A 14,101-nucleotide genomic window follows, 5' to 3' on the forward strand; every position below is an offset into this window, starting at 1 on the left:
GAAAAACCAAGCAGCCAAAGCTATAGCAAAAAATATGTATATATATATATGTATATTTATATATAAGACAGATACACGAAAGGGGAATACCACACACCAGGGGGGGAAGGGGGGGGGAGGGGAAAAAAAAAGGAGAAGGACAAAAAGGGGCAAGGACCGAACAAGTCAAACAGCCAGTCGAAGGCAAACTAGCAAAAGTCTCACCACTTCCCTTCGAACAGGCAGGATGGCCAGACACGGTCCTTGGCTCTCCCCTCACGCGTGGCAGATAACGGCAGTCACTGTAGGCCTCGGCTCCAGATAAGCCCAACCGAAACAGGGACCCACCGTTCTCGAACCTCGCCGGAGAGGAAAGAGAGCGAACTCTCTTATCAATGCCTTATTTATACCCTGGGTTACGTAAAGGAATAGCATGGAATACTTCCTTGGTCACCCTCCTAGTTCCTTCCTGGTTACAAGCTGGTTTCCAGGAAGGCCTAGACTGAAACCATCACATTCTCCACCCCTTATTCCATACTATTTCTTTACGTAACACCTGTATATTGTGTTTGTCTCTATCCCGCACATATACACATATATATATATAGTCCATGTTTATTTTTTCTCGAAGGTTGTCGTCTGTCATTGAAGATCAGCACCACCAGCAACTCGATTTGTGTTCTTGGCCCTTTCATCATAATCACAGTTCCGGTTTAGGGCTGGCTCATTGGTTTGGGCTGTGTCATCATCGGCCATCCTTAGATTCTCGTATCAGCTTTGTTTGGGTCTCTCTCTTTTTTTTTACGTCTGGTGTCTGGTCTCCTGTAAAATACAACTCAAGGCACAGAATTAGTTTTTTCCCAGGCTTAGGTTTCCTTGAGGCACACATTGGACCTCTCCATCCTTCCTCATAACCCACCAAGTATATCCAGGCCCTTGAGCAAAGACAATCCCACGAATGGGTTTGTCTTGGCCTGAGGGAGGAGTGATCCAAACGGCCTTACCTAACATACCTTTTAGATGGATCGCTGGAACTTTGTCTCCATCTACAGTGTGGAGGGACTCTGCTTGGGCAGGACCAGCTCGGTTGACAGAGCCTCGGGTGTTGACTAGCCAGGTGGCCTTGGCTAAATTCTTGTCCCAATTTTTGTAAGTTCCCCCACCTAGTGCCTTTAGAGTCGTCTTCAACAGTCCATTACACCTTTCTACTTTTCCTGCAGCAGGTGCATGATATGGAATGTGATATACCCATTCAATACCATGCTCCTGTGCCCAAGTGGCCACTAGACTGTTTTTGAAATGAGTCCCGTTGTCTGACTCAATTCGCTCTGGAGTGCCATGTCTCCACAGGACCTGCTTCTCAAGGCCTAGGATGGTGTTTCGGGCTGTTGCATGTGGTACCGAATATGTTTCTAACCATCCGGTGGTTGCTTCCACCATGGTAAGCACATAGCGTTTACCTTGGTGGGTCTGTGGCAATGTGATGTAATCAATCTGCCAGGCCTCTCCATACTTATACTTCTCCCAACGTCCACCATACCACAGGGGCTTCAGTCTTTTCGCCTGCTTAATAGCGGCACAGGTCTCGCAATCATGGATAACTTCAGAAATGATATCCATGGTTAAATCCACCCCTCGGTCTCGTGCCCATCTGTGGGTGGCATCTCGGCCTTGATGACCGGAAGCATCATGGGCCCATCGAGCCAGAAACAGCTCTCCCTTCTGCTGCCAGTCTAGGTCTACTTGTGACACCCCTATCTGTGCAGCTCGGTCCGCTTCTCTGTTGTTATTATGTTCTTCATTAGCTTGCTTCTTGGACACATGGGCATCTACATGGTGGACTCTCACATTCAGACTCTTCGCTCTGGCAGCGATGTCCTGCCACAAGTCAGCAGCCCAGATGGGTTTTCCTCCACGCCTCCAGTTCATCTTCTTCCATCGGTCTAACCATCCCCATAGAGCATTGGCTATCATCCACGAGTCTGTGTAGAGGTAGAGTCTCGGCCATCCTTCTCGTTCGGCGATGTCCAGGGCCAATTGGACGGCTTTGAGCTCTGCAAATTGACTCGACCCGCCTTGACCCTCAGTAGCTTCTGCCACTCGTCGGGTGGGACTCCAAACGGCTGCTTTCCACTTCCGGTTCCTTCCTACAATACGGCAAGAACCATCAGTGAAAAGGGCATAACACCTTTCTTCATCTGGCAGCTGATCAAATGGCGGAGCTTCTTCAGCTCGGCTCACTGGCTCTTCTTCTTCTTCTGCCAGACTGAAGTTCCCACCTTCAGGCCAATTTGTGATAACCTCCAGAATTCCAGGGCGATTTGAGCTTCCCAATCATACACGCTGCGTAATCAAGGCTATCCACTTGCTCCATGTGGCATCAGTGGCATGATGCGTAGGGGGTACCTTCCCTTTGAACATCCAGCTCAAGACTGGTAATCGGGGTGCCAGGAAGAGCTGTGCTTCAGTACCAATTACCTCTGTAGCTGCTCGTACACCTTCATACGCCGCTAAGATTTCCTTTTCCACAGGGGTGTAATTAGCCTCAGAACCTCTGTAGCTTCGGCTCCAGAAACCCAGTGGTCGCCCTCGTGTCTCGCCAGGCACCTTTTGCCAGAGGCTCCAGGAGGGACCTTTATCTCCAGCTGCAGAGTAGAGTACATTCTTTACATCTGGTCCCGTTCTAACTGGTCCAAGAGCCACGGCATGTGCAATTTCTTGCTTGATCTGCCTGAAAGCTTGTTGTTGCTCAGGACCCCACTGGAAATTGTTCTTTTTACGGGTCACAAAGTAAAGAGGGCTCACAATCTGACTGTATTCTGGGATATGCATCCTCCAGAAACCTATTGCTCCCAGAAAAGCTTGGGTTTCTTTCTTGTTTGTGGGGGGAGCCATTGCTACAATCTTGTTGATTATGTCTGTTGGTATCTGGCGTCGTCCATCTTGCCATTTCACCCCTAGGAATTGGATCTCTCGGGCAGGTCCCTTGACTTTGCTCTTCTTGATAGCGAAACCGGCCTCGAGGAGAATCTGGATGATCGTCTGTCCTTTTTTGAAAACCTCTTCTGCTGTATCCCCCCATACAATGATGTCATCGATGTACTGGATGTGTTCGGGAGCCTTACCCTTCTCTAGTGTGGCCTGGATCAGTCCATGGCAGATGGTTGGACTGTGTTTCCACCCCTGGGGCAGTCGATTCCAGGTGTATTGAATGCCCCTCCAGGTGAAAGCAAACTGTGGCCTGCACTCTGCCGCTAAAGGAATGGAGAAAAACGCGTTGGCTATGTCGATGGTGGCGTACCACTTTGCTGTCTTGGACTCCAACTCGTATTGGAGCTCCAACATATCTGGCACGGCAGCACTCAACGGTGGCGTAACTTCATTTAAGCCACGATAGTCCACAGTCAGTCTCCACTCTCCATCGGATTTACGCACAGGCCAGATGGGGCTGTTGAAGGGTGAATGGGTTCTGCTGACCACCCCTTGGCTCTCCAACTTCCGGATCATTTTGTGGATAGGGATCACAGCATCTCGGTTTGTCCGATACTGTCGTCTGTGCACAGTTGTTGTGGCTATTGGCACTTCTTGATCTTTAACTCGCAGTAATCCTACAATGGAAGGGTCTTCTGAGAGGCCAGGAAGGGCAGACAATTGCTTGGACTCCTCTTCAATCACCGAGGCTATACCAAAAGCCCACCGGTACCCTTTCGGGTCCTTGAAGTATCCTCTCCTTAAGTAGTCCATACCAAGGATGCAAGGGGCTTCTGGCCCCGTCACAATGGGACGCTTTTCCCATTGGTCTCCCGTCAAGCTCATGTCTGCCTCTACTACTGACAATTCTTGAGACCCTCCAGTCACTCCAGAAATAGTAACAGTCTCGGTACTCTTATACTCCGAAGGCATTACAGTACACTGGGCTCCAGTATCTATCAAGGCCTGGTATCTCTGAGGATCCGATGTGCCAGGCCATCGAACCCACACAGCCCAGTAAACTCGGTTATCTTCTTGGTCCCTCTCCTTCTCCTGGCAGAAGGCAGGGCCCCTCTACTGGTCTTGATCAGAGCATTCGTCGTCAGAGTTTGACTTTGACTTCTTAGACTTTTTACCGTTGTCGAAGTGGACCTCCATCTTCTCGTGTTTCGGCGATCGCAGTTTCTTTTCTAAGAAATCTCCGTCTACTACATAGACAACTTTCTTGTCAGTCTTCTTTCGCTTCAGCTCCCTCACTCTAGCTTCAAGCTTAAAAGTGGGTTCACCATCCCACTTCTTCATGTTTTCTCCTTTACTACGAAGGTATGCCCATAGTTGGTTACGTGGCCAACGCTTAGAGTTCTCTTTCCTTTGACTTGTGAATGACAGGGACCGTGAGCGAGATCGAGACCAGGATCGAGGTCTAGGCCGAGGTCGTCTTTGTCGGTCCCGCCATGATCTTCCCATTGGCCTTTCCTGGTAATCTCTATACCTTCTGTCCTCTCTGTCTCTAAGGTCGTCCTCATATCTGGAATATTCATAATCTCTCTCCATTCTTTCCCTATCATAGGGGTGTCGGTATAGAGGGTCGAAGGGGTCTTCCAGATTTTCCTCTATGCTCCTCATCCAAGCACACATGGTGTCCACACTTGGTTCATCCATCTTTGGATGATATGCGGTTATCAAGCAATACCTATATGGTTTAGGGGCACCTTGAATTACCTTCTTCCACATTGGTTGTGTGCAAGGAACATTCTCGGGAACTTGGATGTCATAATATTCTGGATCAGAGTAGACAATTTCCTGCATGGCCAATTCCCGCAGGTATTGGATGCCTTCTTCCGCAGTCCTCCACCTTCTCGAAGAACTCTTCAGGGACTCCTTAAACGGGTATTTCGCCCTCACAGCATGAAGAATTCGGAGCCAAAGACTGGATGCCGTTTTCTCCCTTCCCATTTCTTGTTCTATCTTAGGGTCTCGGGCAATGGATCCCAGTTGTCGTGCTTCGTCACCTTCAATTATGTGACTATCAGCTCCCTTGTCCCAGCATCGCACCAGCCAGGCGAGGATTTGTTCACCAGGCAAGCGCATATAATCTCTCCGTAAATCTCTAAGCTCTCTTGTGGTCAGTGATTGTATAATTTCGCTTTCTCGCATTATTTCTTGTCCATCTCTCCCACGTAGAATCTTTTCTACCTCCCTCTTTACTCTTCCGCTCTTACGTGGAACCGCTCCTGCCTCCTCCCTGTATCTCTCACGTGGAGATGGAGACTGGGCATGCCATGGGGATAAGCTTCTATGTTGTTCATGGCGTGGAGATGGACTTCTACGCCGTTCATACCGTGGGGACGGACTCCTACGTCGTTCACGCCGCGGAGATGAACTTCTACGTCGTTCACGCCGTGGAGATGGACTTCTACGTCGTTCACGCCGTGGAGATGGACTTCTACGTCGTTCACGCCGTGGAGATGGACTTCTACGTCGTTCACGATACCCAGCCGGTGGAGGTAGCGAGTAGTCTCTCGGGTGCCAAGATAAGGGCTTCTTCCAATCATCCACACCTCCAAGAGAAGGTTGGGTCTGGAGGGGTAGAGATAATTCCCCCTCCAATTGAGGGGGATGCTTTGGCTCCTTCTTTGCGTCCTTTGTAACACTGAATTTGTAGTCGGGATATAAATCATCAAGCGACAATATACCACCGGCCATTTGTGCTGTTGCTTTCTTTTCTCTTGGTGCTGTTCTGTATTCCTTTGGGCGTGCCCCTAGTTCTTTTGGACGTGCTCCTTCCCGTGTAGCCGTTTCTTCCTCTCTGGTAGCTGCTTCTTCTCTTCCAATCGCTCCTTCCTCAGTCACAACCACTTCTTCCTCTCTCGCAGTCGCGCCTTCATCACTTGCTGTTGCTCCTTCTCCCATTGCTGCCGCTCCTTCGTTCACTACATCCTCTGTTCCTTCTTCTTCTTCTTCTCTTTCTTCTGTGCGTTCTGGTTGCGGAGATGGGTCCGTAAGTTCCTCGATCTCCCTTACCCACGTCTTCTTCTTCTTTATAGGGGCAATGATGATCTTCCGGTTCTTAGCTTGAGTCCCGGTTCTAGTGGACTTAGTAGAAATGTCATTGACTTCAAGTTGTGTTTGGACCCCAACTTCTGTGGACCTAATAGGGACATCACTGGTTTCAAGTGGCGTGGTTTGGGTCTCTGTGTCGACCTTAGCCCTCTGAAGGTGGTCTATGGCAGCTCGATAAGCATTAGCCAGGCCCCAGCACAAAGCGGAGAATTGCATATTCGGATCTTTGTAGGAAAAACACCCTTCTGCCAAACAGTGGGCCATCTCACCAGAATCAAACATTTGTTCTGGTGTGAACTCCCAATTAATGGGGGGTGACACACGTCCTACTAATCTACCGAAATCTCCCCAAGCTCCATGCCACCCGGGGACTGGCCTGTCTGCAGCCCTTTCCAAAGTTCCAGCGAATCCCTTTGAGGTGTGATCTTTCCTACAAGAGGGAGAGCAACGGAACCCCATTCTTCCAAGTTTAAGGAGCACTTCCAGTACCTTTATCAATGACAGTACTGTTGCAATAAGATTTATATAGTAATTAGAGCCGATTTTAACCATGGGGATCTCCTTTACCAAACCTTCGATGTCAAAATTAAAGGATGGAAGCAATTCGTTCCATCCATCCTCAAGGTCTGGACGTCTCCCTATAGAGTAGCCTAACACAGGTGTAAAGACGGCTAGAATTATAAGACAAATTAATGAAATAGCCATTGCTTTTTGTTATTATTTCTTCTTGATCCCAAAACAAACTTTTGTTTTATATAAACAAAGTTTCCTTGGCTGTTTTCCCAGACTCTGGCAGTGTTCCCAGACCTGTTCCCAAAACAATAGATTGGCTTGCAAAACAACACCGAGCTTAGCTGTCTTCCTGGAAAATGTTTATCAAAACAAGCCAAACTTAACCAAAATATCCCACTTCTGACACCAAAAAATGTTGTACAAGTTTCGAGTTGGCTTCCTGCCAAGTCCCCCGAAACTCGACAACAAGGACCCGCCTCCCAGAGAGGGAAAAGAAGAAAAACCAAGCAGCCAAAGCTATAGCAAAAAATATGTATATATATATATGTATATTTATATATAAGACAGATACACGAAAGGGGAATACCACACACCGGGGGGGGAAGGGGGGGGGAGGGGAAAAAAAAAAGAAGAAGGACAAAAAGGGGCAAGGACCGAACAAGTCAAACAGCCAGTCGAAGGCAAACTAGCAAAAGTCTCACCACTTCCCTTCGAACAGGCAGGATGGCCAGACACGGTCCTTGGCTCTCCCCTCACGCGTGGCAGATAACGGCAGTCACTGTAGGCCTCGGCTCCAGATAAGCCCAACCGAAACAGGGACCCACCGTTCTCGAACCTCGCCGGAGAGGAAAGAGAGCGAACTCTCTTATCAATGCCTTATTTATACCCTGGGTTACGTAAAGGAATAGCATGGAATACTTCCTTGGTCACCCTCCTAGTTCCTTCCTGGTTACAAGCTGGTTTCCAGGAAGGCCTAGACTGAAACCATCACACAGGGCAGCCGGGCAGGGGCTGGGGGAAGGGGCTGCAGCCTGGGTTGAGGCTTTGCTTGAGGCCCCCCCAGGCTGACACGTGTACAGGGCTCCCCGGGTCCATGTGCTCACCCCAGCATCCATCAAAAGCCTTTCTTGGGGGGGATCTGGGCACTGTCTGGAGCGGGCAGCTGCCTGCCCTGGCCTGGCTGCCCCTGTCCTGGGGCTGGGGGATGCATGCGGGGTCCCCGCAGCTGCCCGCCCGCCCCGGGATGCGGGTGGGGGCTGGAGGAGACATGCAGGGTCCCGCCGCAGCTGCCCCCCGCATGCAGCCGGCACAGAGCCGCGGGCGATACCTGGAGTCAAACTCTTTGCCATCTTTAAAGGTCCCATTGTAGTGCTAGCGAATGAAATCCCCCATCTGCGCCTCCCGCAGGCAGATTTTGGGGATATAGTATCTGTCTATCACCACGTCTTCCCAGTGCCGGGGCCCCCAGGATGCCCAGGAGGAGGAGGAGGAGGAGGACGAGGCAGTGGCTGCCCGGGGCCATGGCCATGGCGCTGGGGCTGCGGCGGCAGAAGGGCCCGGCGGGGGGAAGGCAGAGAAGGGGGGTCTGGGACGCCCCTTCCCTGCCTGGGACGCCCCTTCCCTTCGCTTTCCCTTCCTTCCCTTCCCCTGGGCCAGCCCAGCCCGGCCCTCTTGGAATTTCTGTAGACGTGTCCGGGCCCCATCGCGCTCCCCCCGCGCTCCCCCTCAGTGCCAGGAACAGACACCGCGGGAGAGAACGATCCACGGCGGGAGGGGTTGTTTTATGTCCCCTCTTTTGTTTTCCCTGGGGTAACACAAAACACTCTGTTTCCGTAGAAACCTCACAGAGACATTGAAACAATAACTTTATTGCTAAAATCTTACCATATTCTGAACCCAAACACACGTACAAACTATTACCAAACTTGTAACAGTATCGCCCACCCCCCCCCTCCCCGCCCACACTGCAGATAGCAGCGTAACCCACCAACATTGTAATAGAAACTCACAGAACATACAGGGAGACGGGAGCCGGGAGACCCCGAGTCGCTGGGAAAGAACAAAGCCGAAATGCAAGATCCCCGCCCATGGGATCAATGCAGGGAGCTCTGTCACAGCCATGGGGGACGTGACTCGCTATATTCACTACCCCAAGCTGCAAATGAACAGCGACCCTGTGTCTCAGCGTGGCAGCAGCCATATTCCCTGCCGCACGGACCGGACACTGATCCGTCTTTTCTGGCCCCAGCGCAGCCCCGCCCCACCCACAGACACAAAGGGGAAGGCAACCCCGCCCCCAACCCACCGCCCACCACCACGCCCCCACGGAGACCCGGGTTGAAATAAGGAGGGGGGGAGGAGTGGGGGGATGGGGAAGAGGGAACCCAGATAGTTCCACCGGGGATGGTTCCACCGGGAGGGAACAAAAAGGCAAATGGGGGGAGGTCAGCTAACATGTGGGAACAATGTCTAGACGAGGCACTTCCTGTGGGAAGCTTGAATAATATTCAGCCGTGCCCAAACGAATTCAGCCAAAGCCAGTCCCCTCAGCGTCAACCCCTGTATGGGGCTACAGAGAATCTGAGGCATTTGGTAAGAGAATCTGGTATGTCCTTAACCAATACTCTCAAGTATTTGGAGGCATTGAGTTCCATCTATTTTTTCACCACATATGACTGGAAAGAACTAATGAAAATAGTTCTTAGTGACACCCAATATACAGTCTGGTTAGCTGACTTTCAGAAAAATTGCTCTGCTTATATTAAATACCCACAGACAGGCGTCACAGCACACCAGTTAAGTGGGGATGCAAATTATAATTCATTAGATACACAATCTAAATACCATAGAGAAATATGCGACGTAGTAGCCAGGCAAGCCCTAAAAGCTATGAAAAACACTCTCACTACAAACCAAGATAATTAATTACCTGTTCCCCATTAAAGTGTTACAAGGTTGTACTGAGCCAAATTTGAGATGTTTAGACCAGCTGCAGTCTGCTTTAAACAAGCAAGTTGAATACAATGAAGCCAGAGAGATGCTGTATAAGCAATTGGCTCTTGAAGAGGGGAATACAAGCTGTGAAAGAGCCTTGCAGACCCCTCCTGCAGGGGAAAATTGCAACATTCCTGAACTGGTTCAACCCTACCAAAGAGTTAGCTCTGAGAAGCACCAACCTGCCTTTTTAGCTGCAGCCTTAGATGCCCAGCTAAGAGTACAAAAAGAAGTCAGACACACAGGTAGTTGTGTTAGATGTGGAGACACTGATCACTCTCAGAAAGATTGCCCCTGGAGACCTCTAATAGCAACATTTCATAAGCACCCTAGCAGCAGGGAATGGACTGAGTTGTACCAAGGGTGCCATAAGCAAGGCAAGAGATAGGTCGCAAGCATTGCACTGCTTGTGGGGGTACTGCTTGCTGTACTCCTTTGTAGCACCACTTTTCATGTGCAAGAGAGGAAACAACTTAAGGCAAGCCACAATATGCCAATAACCAGCCCCCAAAATACCCATGTACTCTGCACCCCCAAGAAAGGGGACAGGTGGAAAACACTGCAAATGTTAAGAGCAGAACACGCAGTCAAAAAACATGCGGAAGCCTTGCAGCTTGGACTGCCCCTACCTATAAAGCTTCCAGCAAATTGGCCACTAGTGGTAACTGGTTCAAAGAACTATTCCTTTACCACCCTTATACACCATGGGGATGCCCAGAGACTTTTCTCTCTCGTCATGGCCACGAACAATGCACAGCCTATGCAAAATCACTGCTGGGCTGTCCCTCCACAGGAGATGCAAAGTAACCCGACAAGGTATCAAACAGCCATGATACATCATTATGCAGAGGACACATTGATAACCACGGCCACAAGAAATGAACTGCCATTCATTGTTACTGCTCTAACCAAAATTGTCCAAGATGCAGATCTTCAGATTGTTTCAGGAAGGATCCAGCAACCACAACTCTGGGCTTGCCCTGGACAGGAATCCACGCAGCAAAAAAGTTCTCCACAGCTGCTACAGCTCGAGGTAAAAAACACTTTATATTTACACGAGTTGCAGAAGCCTCAGGGAGCTGTCAATTGCTTAAAACCTGTTTTAACCATAACCACAAGGGGCCTACACCCTCTCTTTGTATTGCTAAAGGGGAACTCCAACCTAAAGTCTGACAAATCTCTGGCTGCAGAGGCAAACCAAGTGCTAGAAAATTGTACCAAGGTGATACAAGCAGACAAAACAGGAGAAATCCTGAAAGGCAAATCTGCCTAGTCCTAATTCCCAGCAGGTACCGACTTTGCAGTATTGTTCAGTGGGATCAAACTGAGAGAAGCCCACTGTTAGTTCTAGAATGGCTCTTCCTGCCACACACACACCACCTAAAAAATGTGTAAACTGTTAATGAGATGTTTGCAAAGCTTGTCATTAAAGGCAGAGCACGACTGCGGGAATTGGACGGAAGAGATCCTGCCTTTTGTCAACAGTCCAGCTTCAAAGGACAATTTGGATAGGATGCCAGCTGAGGACGCAGGATCCCAAACTGCCTTGGCAAGTTTGGGTGGTAATATTTCAATCCATCTCCTTAAGCACAGATTGTGGGCAGAAAATGGTAATTTACCTTTAAAAGCCACACCAGATGCAAACCTGAAACAGTAAAAGGTCTCAGAGCCTTCACAGATGCATCCAGGAAAAACACAAAATACTGCAATGTCTTGAATAAATCCTGCCACAGAACAGTGGGAACGAGAACTACAGACCGTGAACCAAGGCTCTGTGCAGGTTCTGGAACTGACTGCCATTCATGTTGCCTTGGGAAAAATTTCTGAACAACCCTTAATGTTGTAACTATGTTTATTATACTATAAGGTTCATACCCCGTCTTGAAACCTAGTTTCTTTGAGATATTGTTAACCCTCACCTGTTGTTTGAAATGCGTTCTGTTTGGTTCCTGTGATTCACAGAAGGTATGATTTCTAAACAATACACACAAATCACATGCTGACAGGTCAGAGCCAATAACTGACAGAAACTGAGAAGCTGCTAAAGCAGCAATGTTTAACACCATACCCAGAGTTCTAGAGCAAACAAAATTGTCTCATTCGTTTTTCCATCAGAATGCACGTTCTCTAAAGAGACAATTCAAAACAACGATTAATAAAGCTCAGACATTATCAGGGCATGCCCACACTGTCAAGAAATCACACCCGTGCCATCTCAGGAAAGCATTAACCCTAGAGAGTTAATGGCAAATGAATTCTAGCAAACAAATATATACATCTCTGAATTGGACATATTGAAATATGTACATGCACATAGATACATATCCACAAAACATAACTGCCACAGCATCCACTGGACAAAATGCAAGAGTGTAAAACACAATGATTTAGTTGCTTAGCAACCTTGGTACTCTAAAATGGATTAACAATAATAATAATACAGCTTTACTTCCTATCAAATAGGAAAATTCTCACGTCACAAGCATTCCACACTAACCCATAAGACAAACAATTATTAAAAAGGCACATCACACATTGAAACACATACTAGATTAAAACAAAAGGGGGGAGAATCTGTGTAGCCAGCAAGAACATCTGTAAAAAGCTATGTATGTTATCAATTTTTGAATTATGACAGTGCTGAAAGAAGCAGGTCTGAAAAGCAGCACAAACCTCAGGCGTTTGTCTCTCCCAAGCCACCTGTCATGGTAAAGGATTTGATTTCAGGACAGTGGACGAGATCCCTAGATTTTGTGACATAGGGAGGGAGCTATGCCTGTGTAGTTATAAGAAAAGAACTTAAGCAGAATTCTTCCAAGTGTATAAAACCAAATTCGAGTACATGCCCACAGCAGCAGGAACCAGAGTAACGCAGAAGTTTGAAAAGAGTTATGTTTATGTTCCAGGTTTACATTAGGAAATGACCAATGTGGTAAGAAGCAGCCTGTAAAATGTGCGTGTATGTTTATGTGTGAGTGAAGGTGGCCACCGATGACTGAAAATGAATGAGAGGAGTGAATGAATGAAAAGAGTTGTTTGACTAGTCAAATATTAAAACACAAAACACCTCACAAAATAACATTACCTCAGCCACAAGGTCACTTTTAAGAAAATTTAGTTTTGCTAAGATTATCCTGTTTTTTAAATAAAGTTTAATTCCCTAGTTATAAAACCCTCAGATTAATAAAAGTTATAAGTTCATACACGGTTAGGTTAAGGCCCTAGGTTAATAAAGTTATTTCTCCAAGTTGCACTACCCTATAGGAATATAAGAAGGTTTTAAAAAGGTTTACAATAGAAGTATAAGAAGCCGAGCAAGCGATGTGCTGGGTCATTGCGAGCTTCGGCAGTTTATAATGTTCTGATTGTTTGAATTGTTGTTTGCACTGTTGTTTACACTGTTTTTGTGACTTCTTTTAGATAATTAGGAGAGGGGTGGTGTGGGAAGGCGTGTCTAAGGAACAAGGGATGTGCCGAGGCAGAGAAGCCAAGAGAGCATGCCCCGAGATAGGAAACCTAGTTGGTTAAAGAAGGCACGTGGTGTTAAGGAATAAAACCGCGCCGAGTTTGAAATAAAGCCTCTTTGTTCACCATCACACGAGGAGCATTTATTTCCTTGTTATACAAGGACTGCGTCTGCTACAGTTCTCAAATCACAGCCGGGAAATGAGGAACTCGGAGCACAGGTTGACGATGCCCTTGACGCCGAACTGGTCGGCTGCAGCCAGCAAACTCTCAACGTTGTCCTCCGTGATCGGTACTGTCTCAGTGTAGGCGTAATCGATGATGAGACCCATCATTTCAGCTGAAACACCGGGGATTTCATAGACCATCTTGTCTGTGCTGGTAAACAGAGTCCTGAAAACACAGCACTGCTGCATTAAATCCTGTCCTTGGGTCCCCTGTGTTTCCCGAACTCCCAGGGCAACAGTTTAGGCACTGACAGGAGCCCTGCTGGGAGGCCCCATAGTTTATTAATTAATGTTTTACTTGCTGGTTGTTTGAAAAAGGAGATAAAGCCTCTGGCTGGGGACAGGGAGCACCAGGGTGAACGACCCCCATGTTTCCACAGGAATCACAAAATCACAAAATGGCCTGGGTTGGAGGGGACCTTAAGGATTATCCCATTCCAACCCCTGCCATGGGTAGGAACTCCTTCCACTAGACCAGGTTGCTCCAAGCCCCATCCAACCTGGTCTTGGACACTTCCAGAGATGGGGCAGTCACAGCTTCTCTGGGCAACCTGTGCCAGGACCTCACCACCCTCACAGGGAGGAATTTTTTCCAACTATCTAATATAAACCTCTGTCAGTGTGACGCCATTACCCCTTGTCCTGTCACTCCAGGCCCTTGTAAATAAATCCTTGTGTTTCCAATACTGACCTGAAGTAGGTACTTTGACAAGAGAGGATGAGCTTGTGAGCCTTGAATTCCACTCCGTTAACTCTTATGATGACATCACAGAATGTGCCTTCAAGGCGGAGCTCGTTGGCGATGCTCCAATTCCTTCCGCTCATCTCCCTCTCTACGTTGGAGGATGACTTCTTTCTGGTGCTATCTCCCACGCTGCAGTCAGAGGCAG

The 14,101-nt window shown here is 48.2% G+C and overlaps 1 protein-coding gene and 1 long non-coding RNA gene across 3 annotated transcripts in view; both read left to right on the forward strand.

Annotated features, from left to right (window-relative positions):
• LOC135406163 (uncharacterized) overlaps positions 1 to 14,101 on the forward strand; it is a 396,593-nt gene that overhangs the window by 281,088 nt on the left and 101,404 nt on the right. The window lies entirely within an intron of this gene.
• LOC135406295 (zinc finger protein 135-like) overlaps positions 1 to 14,101 on the forward strand; it is a 107,811-nt gene that overhangs the window by 28,853 nt on the left and 64,857 nt on the right. The gene's annotated exons all lie outside the window — the stretch shown is intronic.

The sequence above is a fragment of the Pseudopipra pipra genome, chromosome W, assembly GCF_036250125.1.
Source record: "Pseudopipra pipra isolate bDixPip1 chromosome W, bDixPip1.hap1, whole genome shotgun sequence".
NCBI lineage: Eukaryota > Metazoa > Chordata > Aves > Passeriformes > Pipridae > Pseudopipra > Pseudopipra pipra.